Below are 16,396 nucleotides of genomic sequence, written 5' to 3' on the forward strand. Positions count from 1 at the left end.
AGGGAGGAAAGAAAGCCCAGATAATCTCTCTCTGGTCAAGTGCCCGTAGTGTTGGCATTGCTTTCGGAGGTAGTAAAGCTGTCCAGATTTCATGCCGGTAACTATCACTCAGGTCCTGTAGCCGAGCTACCCAATTAACACGGGCCTGGGAAACACGCTCATTTAGCATGCTGTAATGTAGCAGGTAGACCTACATAAATATACTTAATATTTGGACAATATTTAATTACTTTTTCCAAGAATAAATCATGAATATGAATTTTAGCCTAGTGATTAGCATGTACGCTATGGTGTTTACAGTTATAGTGAGCAAATTTTCAAAATAGCTGTCCATTCATGATGCATTTTGTCTTTTGAATTTGCCATACGACCTGCGATGCTAAAGCATTTGTTCAAGTTAGAGTCTGGTTGATGTTATTTTCCAAATTATTTCCTTTCTAATTACTAAATATAAAAATGATGTACAAAATCTCTCTAAAACCTTTATTTCAAGAACTTTGGTTAGGATATAAAAATGACAATGTTAAACAATCAGCGATGAGAGGGGCCTCGCACCTGGGCTCACCGCCTCCTGGTGGCCTTAGGATGACAGAGAACAGTGGACACTATTATTTAAGCTGATTTTTACTGAGAAAATCACTGATTTATCCCAAACTTCCTTCTGTCAGCAGGTGATGCTATGACTGTGACTCAATATTGGCATGTAGATATCTTCAAGAGAGGAATCTCATTGAATCTTTAAATTTTCAAGCAGATCTGACATTGTGTGGCTGAGTTATAAGCACTTGCCCTTTCATGGCAATACACTAAACTTTGCCAGTCTGTCACGGACATCACTATGGCGAATTCTCTAGATCTTCACAAATTCACATCACAAAGGCATTTGGATTATACTGACAACACTTGGATTCGATCTGATAAAATTTCTAGAAGGAGTTTGTTACAGTGTAAAACATGTCATTTCCTGTTGCCAGCAGGTGGAGCTATGACTGTAACTGGATATTGGCATGTAAACGTGTTCAGGTCAGGACTGTTACCATTCATGTGGATTTTAAGACCGACCAGATGATGCCTGAGTTATAACAACTTCCTGTTTCGTGGTGAAGCATCAAAGTTTGTAAGGCCACCACGGACACGCCCTTAGACGAAAACTCTAGATCTTCGCAATTTAACATCGTCAATGCCTTTAGTTGACAATATCTAATTTTGGTGTTGATTTGATAAAATCCCTAGGAAGAGTTTGTTAAAATACGTGTGGAAATAGCAAAAACTGCACTTTTTTGGCAGACGTTAAAAATATCTGACTTCCTGTTAAGTTAAGGTATTGGCATGTTTGATGTGTGTGCCAATTTTTGTACGTGCGGATAAAACGCAGCTTGGGGGCCACTCTATTAAATGTGCATAGGTGGCGCTGTCAAGCCATTTTGTCACACTCACTTCTGAAACCTATAACAGAATAAAAGAAGAAGAAAAAAAGACAAAGAAGAAGACGAAGAAGATGAAGACGAAAAAGAAAAGGAAGAAGAAGATGAAGAAGGACAAGAAACAAAGCAATTCCAATAGGGCCTAGACACCATAGGTGCTCGGTCCCTTAAAAAAATCTCCGTTAACATGTTTCCACAAAAACGGCTAAAAATCCTGTTTTGTGCATGCCACCATCTTGCCTGGCATGACTTTTGTAAATAAATAGTATGTCACTTGAAAACAATGTCTTGTAATAGTTAGGTTTTTATGTTTAACGATTTACTCAAAATAAAATCATACCAATTAGCATAGGATTATAAATCAATAAAATGTGATTTATCTTTTAGCCCTGTTTGTTCCAGTACATGTAAATGTTAATGGGTCTACAATTGGCCTCAACATTTTAATCTAGAGTGCAGAGATTCAATTATGCATAAACTTGCACAAAGAGATAAAGACTTCAATAGCCAACCTTTGAAGTTGATCAAAAAGTTTTCAAAATTGTCCTAAGACCAGAATGGTTGTTGATCAGTAATATTAGGGCTTGATGAAGGTTTGAATCCGCTTAAAACATAAGTCAAACTCAATTCCTGGAGGGCCACAGCTCTGCACAGTTTTGCTCCAACCCTATTCAAACATACCTGATTCAACTAATTAAGGTGTTCAAGAGTAGTCTTGACCACCTTGATTAGTTGGATCAGGTGTGTTTGATTAGGGTTGGAGCAAAACTATGCAGAGCTGTGGCCCTCCAGGAACTGAGCTTGAGACCTATGACTAAAAATGTTGACTATTGTAAAACTTCACAAAGCAATCCTACTACTATAGGCACATACACACATAATGATGCATGTATAAATTCACAATTTTCTTCTGTCAGTACATTGCCATATTAGCCAACCATCCCTAAAATCCTCCCCGACAGTTCTAAATCCCACCAAGCTTGTGCCAATTACCAAAGGACAACATTAGCATCCCTCCACAGTGTGACTTTATGAATGCTCTGAGGGCCATGTCTGCTATAATACGCCATGTAATGCACCGTTAGCTTTGCAAAAGTCAGCTAGCATGCTAGCCGCTACCCTCCTGCTGGGCCTGCAAAATAGAGTGAGCGGATCTTGGGGTCTCCCAGCATGGCAAAGGAGACACGAGGGGGGACTCTTTCAAATAAGAAGGGATAATAGGAGCAAAAATTGCATTCTCAATTAGTGCTTTCAATGACAGAATCCATTTCCCGCATGCCCGATTTAGAGGGAGCTTTGAGCTGGATTCACCTGCCATGCAACAGTAGTCAAAGGCCGGAGGTGCGTTGTTAACCCAGCAGGAGAGGATGAGGGTGAGGTGTGAGAGAAAAGGAATCAATCGGCCGAGTGAGTCACATCCAGGAAGACAACAGCTGGAGAGGTCGTCGCCGTAGGGAATAAAAGTAGCTTTTAAACACTTGTTGAGGCGTGTTGGGGTCTACAAAAGGGCAGAGTTAGGAAATACGTAAATGTAGCAAGTGTCCACTGCAAAAAAAGACCTAGCCGGTGTCTTTAACTAGTCTACTGGCAAAGACCGCTGAGACTTTTACAACACACCGGAGCGAAGGAGGGTGGGTCTGATGGGGGATAGAAAAGGAAGGAGAAATTACAGCCTTCCGGCTATCCAGCTTTTATATCTGTGTTACCTATAATCCTACAGGGCCAGTCTGTCTGACCACTTGACAGACTAGAGATAATTTACTCCAGCTTTTTAGTATGGATAAAGAATGCTCTTAGCCTAAGTGGCTGAGAGTTTGTCTTGGGAATACTAACTGGCAGCACAATGTAACTTTTTTGGCCCTAGAGAAAAGCAAACACTTTAAACGAAATGACTGGCCGGTAACAGTGATCTTTGGTGGATTTAAGGCCGGAGCTGTAAAAAAACATGTACACAAGCAACATTTAAACTCAAAAACAACAATTCGGTTATTATTTACTCACCTTCATGTCGTTCCAGACTGGTCATGCTGCTTTTCCACAATGACAAGCTCCAAAAAGGACAAAAACACCATAAAAGAACTGTAAAAGTAGTCTTTTATGCTATTTCCGATTTGTTGCCAATACATCCAACCAGAGTTTTAATTAATTTCTGAATATGTTTTCAGAAGATCACATCGGATTGCACTGAACACATTCTTTTACAGTGTTTTTGCTATTGATGGAATTCTACATTAATTATTCTTGTGTGTTTGGGGGGAAAACATGCAGGTTTGGAACGACACAAAGCACAATAAATGATGACAGAAAAGTCATTTTCGGCTTAACTGTTTCTTACAGCAATTGCAAATCATTGCTCTTTCAGGCTACCTAAAAACCTTCCCATCCACTGTCTGCGACAGCTGTGGAATAGCTATATATCAAAATGTAATTCTTGCACTGCTTCTCTTAACCCTAAAGATGACATATTGTTCCAGACTCTCTCATAATAGCAGTGATAGCGCCTTGTGGTGAGGTAATTGCAGTGAGTAAAATATAGGGAGTCTCAGATGTCGGTTTAACATGACGAGGTTAGATGAAGGCACAGATAATCAGTCAAGGAACTGACGCCTGAGCATGCAGGATGAGCCGGAGACGAAACGACATGTTCTGCACCTGGATCACATGGCAAAATGCCCAACACATGCATGCACGTTCACAAACTCTACTGAGTGAGGAGCCATTTGAGGACACAGAACATACATATCGAACACACCACAAACCCTCAGAGGTAAATTCGTTACCTTTATCGGTCGTCTTCGGCCCACAGCGGTCTGACTTCCGTAGTTGAGCTGTGCCAAGTCGCCAGAAGAACCAAGCTTTAAAAGACTCCCAGCATTGCATTTTTTAACAGCCTCCCTCGCTCTGGTGCTGTTTCTGGTGCATTGATAACCTATGAAATGCAGAAGAGAAGGGGGGGAGGAAGAACGATAAGGAAATCGTTTCACCAGATGGAACTGTCTAAAGTCAGGAAAAAGCAGAAGGCGGTGCATTTCATTTAAAAAACTCAATTTGACAAGATGAGACGAGGTCGCGGATTCCAATCATCACATTAAAATACTTTCCGTTATCTTTCCCCCAACACCCGCAGATGCACAAAGGGTATTACGGAGAAAAGTCTCGATGCTACAACACCTCTAAGTCATCAGGGTCGTGACTATGCGACTACAAGCTGTGTTTTTTTGCCCTGAAAGGATGAGCAAGGCTTGACAAATCAAACATTTACCCTGATCTGGCCCTACCCTGCTCTATATTACACTGTGTGGAGAGGTGACTTCAGCACAAGAGGATGACTCTGTATTGGTAATAGACGCTCATCAAATCGCCAGCAGCTGTGCGGCTATTCAACGCATTCTCCTTTTTTTTTAAGCCACAGCTGCACAGATAAAGGGTTAGGCAAATATTGCACAATGAACGGCAAACATAGAGCTTCCACAGTCTCCGTTTCGAGGCTGAATATATGTGTGAACACTCTGTCCTCCTCTATGCTCAGTTTCAATGCCCGCATGTCCATATTTAATTGCCATTCTCGCCACCCCCCACCCGGCTCTCCGTTCACCCTGCACAACCCAGAACCCCTGAAAAGCGGTGACAGTGCTCCTTTGTTCAACCCAGACCACTCCTCTCCCTTGGCGCCCCCATACACCCTCCGTTCAGTTGACAGGCATGCCTGTACAAGCTCGGCAAAAACCGAGAGAGGGAAAGACAGTGTGAAAAGTGAGATAGAGAGCAGTGGGGAGGGTCTCTCGTTTTCAAACTCCTACCATTCCTGCAGTTCTGTCAACTCAGCAATACCAGAGGGGGGCTTCAAAAAGGGGGCAGGAGATGAGGCGACAGTTTACAAGCCCTCCGAAAATCAGAGAAACACACGGAGAGTCACCTTGAAACATTGTTATGCTGACAACTTTAACCTTAATATTTATCTTCGATTTTCAAGGTAGAAATACAAGCAAGATGGTTAGTCTGTCTAGATGTTTTTATTCTGCCTGTGGCACAGTTTCCTTACATTGTTAGATCATAACCATTTCCTTGGTTTTAATTTAAGCAGTCATTTTACGGTCTGTTTTATTTTAATAGCCATGTTTATGGTAGCCATTTACTGTGGGAAAGAATTCGAACATTTAGACTAATTAAAAACCATTCAAAAACAAGCCCATAGAGCATTTTAGACTTGCTCTTGATAGTTTATTGCCTAAATATGATAAAATTCTGGTTCATCAGCCAGACTGCAAACAAATTCGTATCAATGCTTCATGAAATTATGTGTTTGCATTTCTAAATAGGGAAATCTATTATTCCATCAACATCCTGCTAATTTGTGACGTCAAACTGCATAACTTATGCATTGGCCCTCTGGCAAAGTGGAAACTTTTATCCTTCAGAGAAAATATACTGCAATTATACTATTATATATCCAAATATACTACAACAAAGTGTTTTTTTAGGTTTCTTACTTAGGGTTAGAAGTTTGATTGCAGTGGTATACTACTAGCAAACACATCAACACAACAAACATTTCTAAAAGTAGCATTTCAATATTAAAAAAAACTACTGAAGGTTCTACTGAGGGTGGGGATGTTTGTGATTTTGATTAAACATTATGGCACGCTAATTAAAACACACACACACACGCACACACACACCCACACACACATATATATATATATATATATATATATATATATATATATATATATATATATATATATATATATATATATATATATATATATATTTATTTATTTATTTAGTATTTCAATATGTTAAAACAAGATTTTCTCAGTTGGATTTAATGCTGAAAACTGATGGCTTTAAACCATCTTCGTAATCACTCAGGTTCTTCAGCTAGCTAGTTGTAAATGAATTGACACCTGAACAGTATGTCGTATTTAATGCTAATGACCTTTTTAGTGGCACTTGTAGCAATGCTAAGCATTAATTTTATGGTTTGTTTTATTTTAATGGCGATGTTTATGGTAGCCCTTTGGGAAACATGTGAGCAGAGCTTTAAAACACACGTTGGGGAAGTCTTCTGTCTTTATGTAACACATAGTACACAAATTATGTGTACAGTTCTAAAATATATTAAGCTAAAGTCTAAACAGCTCAAGTATAGGCATGTGTACTACATATAATACTATTTATGCTATTGCTCACTATAAATAACCCTATGCATAGATAGAAAAATTGGTGTTCATGTTTTTGTGCTGAGAACGTTAGTTTAAACATTTTGTAGGTATTTAAATCACAAGCATTTTTCCACAACTGGAGATATAGCTCAGATCCACTCATACCCATGAGTAGAGAAGAGAGAGAAATGTTTGGACTAAAGATGAGCACTCCTGAAGTGATTATGCTGACTCCACAATCCTCAGGCAATCCCCGGATAAACCTTGAGTGGAATAATTCAAGATTGTACTTAACACTTCTAGTATAGGATTTGAAAAACATTTTAAAATGTTTTGACTTTTTCTATTACAATTAGATTTTTTCTTATAAAAGGTTTATGCCTGAGGAATGCCAGAAAAAAGTCAATTTCCCTCACTATAAATATACATTGAATTGCTGAAATGTTTCACTGACAAGTCAACTTTGATAACTGGAACCCTAAGGCGGTCAGACTTCAGGTGCAAGCAAATGCTATGCTAATGGGAATGCTAACAAAGGCAATGCCACAAGTCAATGGGGGCAGCTTGACAATGGTCACACGCCAAATTTACTCCAGCACAAATGTTTTTTAAAAGGACTGTTTAACTCAAATTAGGAGGTGACCTGGGCAGGACCATTGGGAGTTTGGATGCATTCGTAAACAGACCATGAAAACCTCTTGAGATTACTAGCCCCAGTTCTCACATTGACAAAACAGAGAGGCTAAACTAATTGAGTAGTCCCTTGGGGGCTTCAAGTTCATTGTCCATCGTGTCTCAATTAAACATCAATCAAACTGGCATCTAGTAGCCAAAGAACAACCTGCAATGGCTCAGTCAAGTCAGATAGAGATTTGCAACCACCATTATTGAGATATCACCAGGGTCACTGTGAAAGTTCTAAGATTTAGGGTGAAGGGTCTCAGCAAGGCTTGGCCTATGCCACCACCCTGATAACACTAAACAACCCTGTGGTGCTTTATTCATTGTGGAAGGGTTGCACGACATAGCACAAAGTGTTGACGCCAATGGCTTGCCAATTTAAGCTTCCTTTCTGCTAGCTGTGGATAAATGCTTTGGATATGAGAGCCACTAATGCTTGGATGCACTTCTTGTAATAAGTTCAATATGGAAGTGCTTTGAAGTTTACCCCTCGCAGGTCTTTAGCTCACTTCGCAAACACATGAATAGGGTTCAAAGACATTAAATGAATCAACCGCAACTTGAAAGTTGGACCGATCCCTAGAATTTGACTGAATGGATCTGGAGTTGAAATGGGGAGCAGCCTAACAATGAATTGATACTATATCTTGTACGGATTGCAGCACAACCGACTGCAAATAAAGGATCCATGGTGCTGCTTTGCTTTGATAGAGCCACACAACCGGACAAATGCTGAATTTGTAAATTCGACGGCTTTCATCTTGGATTGAGCTTCTGACAATGAGAGTTAATTCCCATCTTGCTTTTCTACGATCTACTAACTGGAACAAACACACTCGCTGACTCTAACACAATGTCGTTTTTTGAGCAGGATCGTTTTTTTAATCGCTGGGATTGAGAGAAGCTTGAAGAATCTGTATTTGTGCACAGAGAGGCGACAGCGAATTAATTCCATTCTTCCTCATGGGCTGTTGGAAAATGCAGTCAGGTTTCACCGGCGAGCCCTCGATGCTGGGTGCTTAAACCCCTGTCAGTCTACCTTGCCTGAAACGGAGCCAGCAGGAATCCACCAACTCCACAGTTTTGCCTTCCCCTTTCACGGTCCATCTCTGCAATTTTACGGAGAGCCCAGTAACAGTTATTTGCTTTCAGCTGTCAGAGGGGATCCTGGTTGTGTCTACCTACTTCCAATCCCAACCACAAATCTTTAACAGCCCTCGGTCGTTCTCTCGCTTGGTTATCGATTGCAGAGTGGCTGTTCTTTGTCCAGTCCTTGGAGGAAGTGGTGTGAAATTATCTGTATATGGGGGGCCCGTAGAACGAGAGACCCTTTCTTTCTTGCTGCTGTTAAGGAAAGATAGGGCCTGCAATTGGCTTAAAGCCGTTCGCTGAAAATGCTGGCTGACCTACTATATAAAGACAGAATCTTTTCAAAGGCTTTTGGTCCCGTGTGTAGCACTTCTGAAACTGGGATTCAATGAAGACTGCGTTAGACTCCAAATGTTCCCCTATTTGGTTGGCTGCATTAGAAAAATGCACTTAAGTAAATAAACGAATACAAAATAATGATGGAATTGTGGTTATATATGTATTTCTTAACTCTTTTCCCACATTCATTTTTTTAAAAGAAAATCTGCCAACATTTTTGCCAATTTTTCCAAAGATTTTATGTCCCCGAGGAAATTTATTACATTACTCCCAAAGCATACAATATAAATCTAAAGAAAGGACAGATAAAATGGAAAAATCTTGAATGTAGGTAATTTCCTTACAAAAAAAAACAAAAATCTTACAAAACTAGCATATTTGGCCATTTTTGGACAATTGGTTAAAAAATAAATTGAGTACATCCATTAGCTTTGTCTACACCTGCAGTCACACTGCACTTTTCTCCCCATAGACTTCCATACATACGCATGTGAATGAGACTGGAAACGCAAGCTCGTGCGACAAATTTCGCAGTTCGCTGCATTGAAAAGTCCAGGCCAGTTGAACTCTGACCTGCGAAATCGCATCTCATGATTAAAACCTGACCTTTCTGGACAGGAATTTAAAACATGTACCAATCGCTCGCTTTTTTTAATGTCTAACCATCTTGTTTAATCCCGCCCATTTTGTAGCGCCGTACAACAGAATTTCACACGCACAATCTCTAGTGTGACCGCAGCATAAAGCTTATACATTCGTCTTCACAGATTCAACGTTTGATTTTTTAACATTATGCAGTAATACTGTTAAATGTCTGTTACAGCATTAGCATAACAGCATTAGCTTCCATGTGCGTAAGCAATGCTTTTTTTTACATTTCAATCGTTACTAATTACTGTATAATAGTGCCCCTATTGTATAACATTGAAAACATGCAGTGTAAATTACGTCAATGCCAGGAAAGAATTGTATTATAATTGACAGAAAATTGTCAATGACAGGTAGCTTAGCATTTTAGCTTAGCATTATGGTCCATTAGGTAAAAACAGCATTAACATTTCAAAGAAATAAGTATAAAAAAGCCATCTGGTGGCATTGCCGATCAGTGAGAGAATTTCTTAATTAAAGGCATGAATGACTTATCATTTGTAAGCTATTTATAACATTGATAGCATATGCGGGTCTGTAATTATTAAACCTTTCAGCTAACAAATTAGAACGACTAAATAAAACAGCTTCTTAAGAAAAAAAAAATACATGAGATGAAATGTAAAACTAGTGACCTAGATCCCTTGTTTATGGTATGTCATATCTCTAATATGTTCTTTTCCAGTTCCAGACTTAATAACACTTTGTTTTGTTCACTTTCATAATATTAATCAGTGATTGATGACTTATAAAGTCATTAAACACTTATCTAAGCACGTAGAAGCCACATACAAGGAGCTCAAACTTTCTTGTACATCTAATTATAATCAGAAACCTTATAAACAACAGATACCACATGCCAAAGCAGAAAAAAGGCATGCACTACAAAAAAAGCTAATTAAAAACCAATCAGTTCCTCTTTTATTTATTTATTTGTTGTGAAAATCAGCTACTGTGTGAAGGATTACAACCGAAAACGGCAACTGAGAAGCACAACTGCTCATTAGCATATGTCGAATCTCTCGCAGAACTCATCCGTGTTGCCGGGACAAAAGTCAAAAGTGTTCAACAAGCTCTCTGCGTGTACCGGAATGACATTTCTGTGGGTTAGCTCCCAAAACACAGTATGAAATAAGAGCAAGCAGCTGTCTCTTACTGCGTCCAGATGGCGGCAGAACGTATGTAAATTGCCTCATTAACCTTACAGCACTTAACTACCGGGCTGCGCTGATGGTTCGGCCCACACGGGCATTTTATTAAAGAACATTAATAGCATCAGGCAGCAATCACCACTGCCTGAGGTGATTTGCTCTGGCATTATCAAACACTGTAATAATTATACATGACAACCTCCTGATTAATGCATTCATGAATATTACAACAGCGCATTATCTTCAGTTGAACTTCAAGGCTGCTTTAACAAATACTACAGGATAAGTAGGTTATTCCGCCTACCCACAAACCCTCAGCCACACCTCGTACAAACAAAATGAGGGGGGAAAAAAAGGCACCGTGGAGAACCGACCTGCACCTGGAGCACAGAGGGGCACGGCACAGGTCAAAGGTCAAGCCCCCGAAGGTGCTGCCTAAACAAGCCTCTCGCTCTGAAAGATCCAGACAACCCCTGTGGTTGAAGCTCACAACATGGGTCTTTTAGTCCATTCTTTTCGCTCCTTCCATCGCTGTCTTTTTTTCTTTTGGAGAGCCGCGTTAATCCATAATCACTCGAACGACCAGCAGCTCAATTATGCACCAGTTTCTCCATTTTCTCTTGACACATAAAGATCTAAAAACAATTAACCTCTGCACGGCAACGCGTTTTCACACTGAGCGCAAGAGGAATAAGTCAAGAACCCTCCATTCAAATTCCACCTCTTGATTTAGCTGCCATAAATATTGTTACATATTTTCTTATAATATTGGGCTGCGTGGTTTGAGCTTAGCTGACATAATGGGCGGTTTTTTTATACATGTTTTACAGATGAGATGGCCCAGTTTGCTATACATAAACTAGATATTGAACATTTGAATATTAAAAACTTTTAAATTGTGGGTCAAATAATGTTCATTGTTATTTAGCATGATAGATACAGCTATGGAAAAAACAATTAAGAGACCACTTGGAAATTCTCAGAATTTATAGTAAATTACGACTACCATATTTGAGTAAAATGTAATATTGGCTTTATTCTGTAACCTACTTATGACATTTCATCCCAATTTAATGAAAAATCCTGCCATTAACAGTATTTACACATAAAATAACAAAAAGTTGCCATGTTTTCAGACTTGTTTTAATTTAGACAATCCAATGCCAATGTTTTAACTCCAGAAGAGTTAGGTAAGCAATATATTGTGCTATTATATTACCCTGATCAAGTAAATTCAGTGAAACATAATTATCACGTGGTCTCTTTATTTTAGGCATAGCTGTGTATGTGTACACTTTAGTGTCTTCTGTAAATCATTGTAAAATAAATGATAATTATTACTTTTTTACTCAGAAAATAATTAAACAGGACACATTCAAATGAACAGTAAAAAAATGTAACTGATTGAAATCATATTTAAATCACATACTAAATTGAAAGCTGCCACAATGATTAGTTATGACAATGCTCCTTAGAAATGTGACATTTTTGGGAGGAACATATGCCAGGGTGGCTTTTTAGAGCTATTTTAAACCCCTAATGGTGTGATACTGACACCATTTGACGTCAAGAAAGCCTTAAAGCCTAATATATTTTTCTGTTTTAACATTTCATCACCTTGGTTCTATTAAATGTTCTATAAATGATGTGCATTCTATAAGTTAAAACTTTCTTTTTGGTTATATACATTTTGGGGGATTGTTGGGGACTTGACCCTCATGTCATTTTTGCAATATGAAGTGCAAAAAAAATCTCATAATCACATAGGATTAAGATAAAACCTTGAATTTTTTTTTTACATTTAATTTTACAAATTGCATGTACAGTGCTCAGCATAATTGAGTATACTCCATTTTGAAAATGAATTTTTTTTGCATTTCTCTGTGAATATAGGCCATGTATTTTGCTGCATTTAAACAAAACAAATTTATTAAACAGATATATTTATTAAAGTATTATTTTAGTCACCTAGCATCTTTAGAAATGGAAAGATAATACAATTAAATTCAAGCAAAATATTGCAAAAATATATTACAACCTACAAAATTTCAACTAAAGTTTTCTTCTTCTTTTTTTTGCTTCTCTTGATTTTTCCTCCTTTTATAATTTGTATTTAATTTTTTTCTATAACATAAATTTGGGTGTACTAGTTTCTGGACAGTTATCGTAAGTTATTTTGTTAGATATGCTCCAGATTTGGCTTCAGTACTGACTAATCTAATGTATATGCACAAATATAATATTGTATAGCTTCCTAATAAAAATATGAATTAAAAAGAGAGATTTGTGAGGGGTGTACTTATATATGCTTTATTACTGTGCACTGTATTACAATTTAAACACCTTTGACATGAGATTTCAATATGTTGTTTTTTTAATCTATTTTGGTCTTTCAACATGAATGTATAATTGATGACATCTACAGTACATTCTTAAAAATAATGTCTCAAAGGGGGGTTTTCACAGCAATGCCACAGAAGAACTATTTTGGTAAAGAGATCCTATTTTAATAACTATATACTTTATACTCTAAAGAACCATTTTGGAATGCTTGTTAGAAGCTTCATCATGGAACCACAATTCTAAAAAAGAATGTTTATTTTCGAATCTCTACAGTCAGCAAAACTGCATCTTTTAAAAACATTCCTGATATCTATATCCACAATGCACACTGCAATACGATTTTCCCCTCAGCAGCCCAAAAGCGTTCGTTGAAAAACGGAGTCAATGGGTGTGACACTAGGGAGAACACATGCCCATGGCCTCTCGCCCAAACTGCGCGGTTCTCTACGTGAGGCTGTCTGATTGTATTGAGCCCTTTGGCCCTCAATAAACACTCTTCCTCTGTCAGAGAGCCTCAGTGGCCTCCTATTCATGCGCAGGTAGAATGCCTAAAGAACGCGTGAGAGGAGAGAAAAAACAGCTTGTTGCTTCTATTGAACCTTTTATTACGCCCCTTCAAAGGCTTATGGCAGAGGAGGAGAGCGAGAAAGAAAGGATCTGCCGTCTACTTAGTGCCATTGTACTCCCAACATGTCGGCTCTGAGCTCTGTGTGAAAAACACAAGCAGAGAACATCCAAAATATTACACGCCGAGCAAATAAAAAAGTGCACTCCAAACCAAAATATAAACAGACCCTCGTGAAATCCAAGCATATGAGGAATATTTAGAGCTTTGGGTGTGGTATATTACAATAATAATAATAATAGAAAGAGTAAATCTAATGCTTTTTAATTACATTTATGTTAATTGCTATATTAAAAACATAATATTGTACTCAGCACTGATGTTAATATTAATTATTCAGAGTTTGCTAATAAAAAGTTAATCATTTCAAGACATCTTGTCACTTTCAGTCCTCAATTATAATAATTACAAAACTTAAACTGTACAGAAATGCTGTTTATCAACCCCCCATTCCTTCCAAATCGCAGCATTCATTCCTGCATTATTACACCTCAGTGTATGTCATTTAGCATGCGGTGAACCAAATCATACACAGACAAAGCACTTAAACAAGCTAAGAATCCAACGCTCAATCCAAGAGCGACAAAACATCTCAGTGAGCCAATATTGCTCTATAAAAACTGAAAATTGACAGCTCTAATATGCAATTTTGTGCAGTCCGGTTGAATAAAGACTCCCGCTTACACACACACACATATACGTACATACACACACACATACACACACACACACACACACACAAGGAGACATTGTTGTTCATGCTTCTCCTTGCATGTGTGCCAGACTTCTTTCTCTCTGGTCCATACATTGCAGAAGAGTTGGCCCCTCATATACCGCATACTGGCCCCCAACATTGCATGCCGGCCCCTCGATTGTGCAGCACAAGTGATGCAAAGGAAAAAAGAAATAGAAAAAAAAACACAGAAGAGACAAAGTAGTGAAAAAAAACGAGCGAAAACAACTGGCAGGCATCCAGACTCATGGGGACTGCGTTGATCATTATGTCTAGCCTTCAGGTGTCTGAGCCGGCTGCGTTTTGGGGGGAGGTGTGGTTACCAAAGAAGCAGACAAAGAGAAACTCGTTCACCGGGATCAAGAAAGCGAGGGAGGGAGGGAGAGTAGAGAGAGAGAGAGGGAAAAAAATGAGAAAATGCTATAAAAATTTGATTAGACGATCCTCCACTGAAGTGACTTTCTGTGTTCTCCTTCTCTTTTTTTTTTCAAAGCATCGCCCCAGAGAACAGGACAGACTGATTTTTTTTTTTTTTACAGGTCCTAATTAAAAACATCTGAGGACCTTCAGACTTCAAACAGCTTCGCAAGGTCTCATTGCATAGCATTGCCATCTTTTTTTTTTTTTTTTTGCAGGTTAGGTCTCGTGGTGTTAAATTAATATTAATACAAGTACTATTTATATTTATGAGCTGCATTTAAACAAGTCTGTAAATGAATAATGAAGAAAAAACAAACACAATTGGTTGACACAGGACACCGGCTGTCACAACTTTACAGCATGTGTCAAATTGAGCAAAAGCAAATATATGTATGTATATATATATATATATATATATATATATATATATATATATATATATATATATATATATATATATATATATATATACACATACACACACAATATATATTAATGATTAAAGCGTAATGAAAATAGCAGTATATACATGTGTTTCGACTAGCAGAATAATTATAAAATACACAAAATATGATAGTATTATTAATAAAATAAACTATAATTGTAAATTAATTAAACAACTACATTTTAAAACTTCCTTGTTGGCATCTGGTTCCATTAAAACTTTTAACATCCATGGAATCTTTCATAAATAGATTAAATAATTCAAATGTCTTCACAACAAGAACAAACTGGTACTTTCAAAAACTGTTTACTAAAAGCTTCTCTGAGGAACCAAAACTGTTTCTTCTAGGCTGAAACAAATTTTTGAAAAGCTTTAATAATTGTACAAGCGTCAAGATTTGTTATTACAGAACGTCAACATCTCATTAAAAACTCCACCACTATAAAAAGTGTTTTTCGTAGAATGTAAAGTAATATCGATACTAACCATTCATTCTGCTCGAGACGCCGGGTTCCTCTTGAATTCGCGGGGAAACTCCGAGCGGTTACAGTAAAAACTGCTGCTGCTGCTGGTGTGTTGCGCGCGCTGCGTTACCTTTGCGTTCAACTTCTGATTCCTTTGCGCGTCTAGCTTCCTGCGCAGTGGGAAGAGACCAGAGGCGCTGCGTCGCGTCATCAGCAGGAAGGGTTCCTATTGGCTGGACGCGCGCACATTGATAACGCCGCTCTTTGTTCCATTGGGCGCGAGCGCAGGGACTGACGCTCCTCCTCGCTGATCTCAGAGCGGCAGAAAAAGAGTGAGTGCTGAAAAATGGGGAATGTCTTTCTGCTGGCTTGAGGTCAAAGCTGCTGCACTGGTCCTGGGACAGAAATTAGGACCCAGTAAGAATTTTCAGGTAGTTTGGTTTGTTGATATAAACACTGCTTTCAGGACATTGTTTGCATTTGAGAAGTGAACTCCGTTAAATGTATTTCCTTCATTATGTCATGTTACATTCAGTTTCACAAATACATTTATAACACTGAATAGCAATATCTGGGTGAGATCTTCTTAAAAATATTGTAACAAAAGTGTTTAAATACATTAAGCAACAGTTAAATAGTAACATATGTGATATTAATAAAACAAAATAATTAATTAAACTAATTATTCAACACTGGAACACTTGGTAAATATTTTTCTTATACAAATGAAAATATATTTTATAATAAATATTTCATAAGTAATTAAAATTTCACAGGAGTGCAAATCATTTTGATTATTTAAATCAATACAAATATAATCAATACATAGGTTTGAATATTTGATACATGATCAATTAGATTATGATTTA

General features: G+C 38.0%; 1 long non-coding RNA gene across 1 annotated transcript in view; it reads right to left on the reverse strand.

Moving 5' to 3' along the window:
• The window catches only part of LOC130216487 (uncharacterized), a 31,002-nt gene extending 15,340 nt beyond the window's left edge, over positions 1-15,662 (reverse strand). Inside the window, exons 1-2 of the long non-coding RNA XR_008835808.1 lie at positions 15,550-15,662; positions 4,205-4,353 (exon numbers count right to left, since the gene is read on the reverse strand). This is a non-coding gene — a long non-coding RNA (uncharacterized LOC130216487). The remainder of the gene's footprint in view (positions 1-4,204; positions 4,354-15,549) is intronic.
• Positions 15,663-16,396: the final 734 nt, after the last annotated feature.

Source organism: Danio aesculapii, chromosome 22 (genome assembly GCF_903798145.1).
Source record: "Danio aesculapii chromosome 22, fDanAes4.1, whole genome shotgun sequence".
In the NCBI taxonomy this organism is placed as follows: Eukaryota; Metazoa; Chordata; class Actinopteri; order Cypriniformes; family Danionidae; genus Danio; species Danio aesculapii.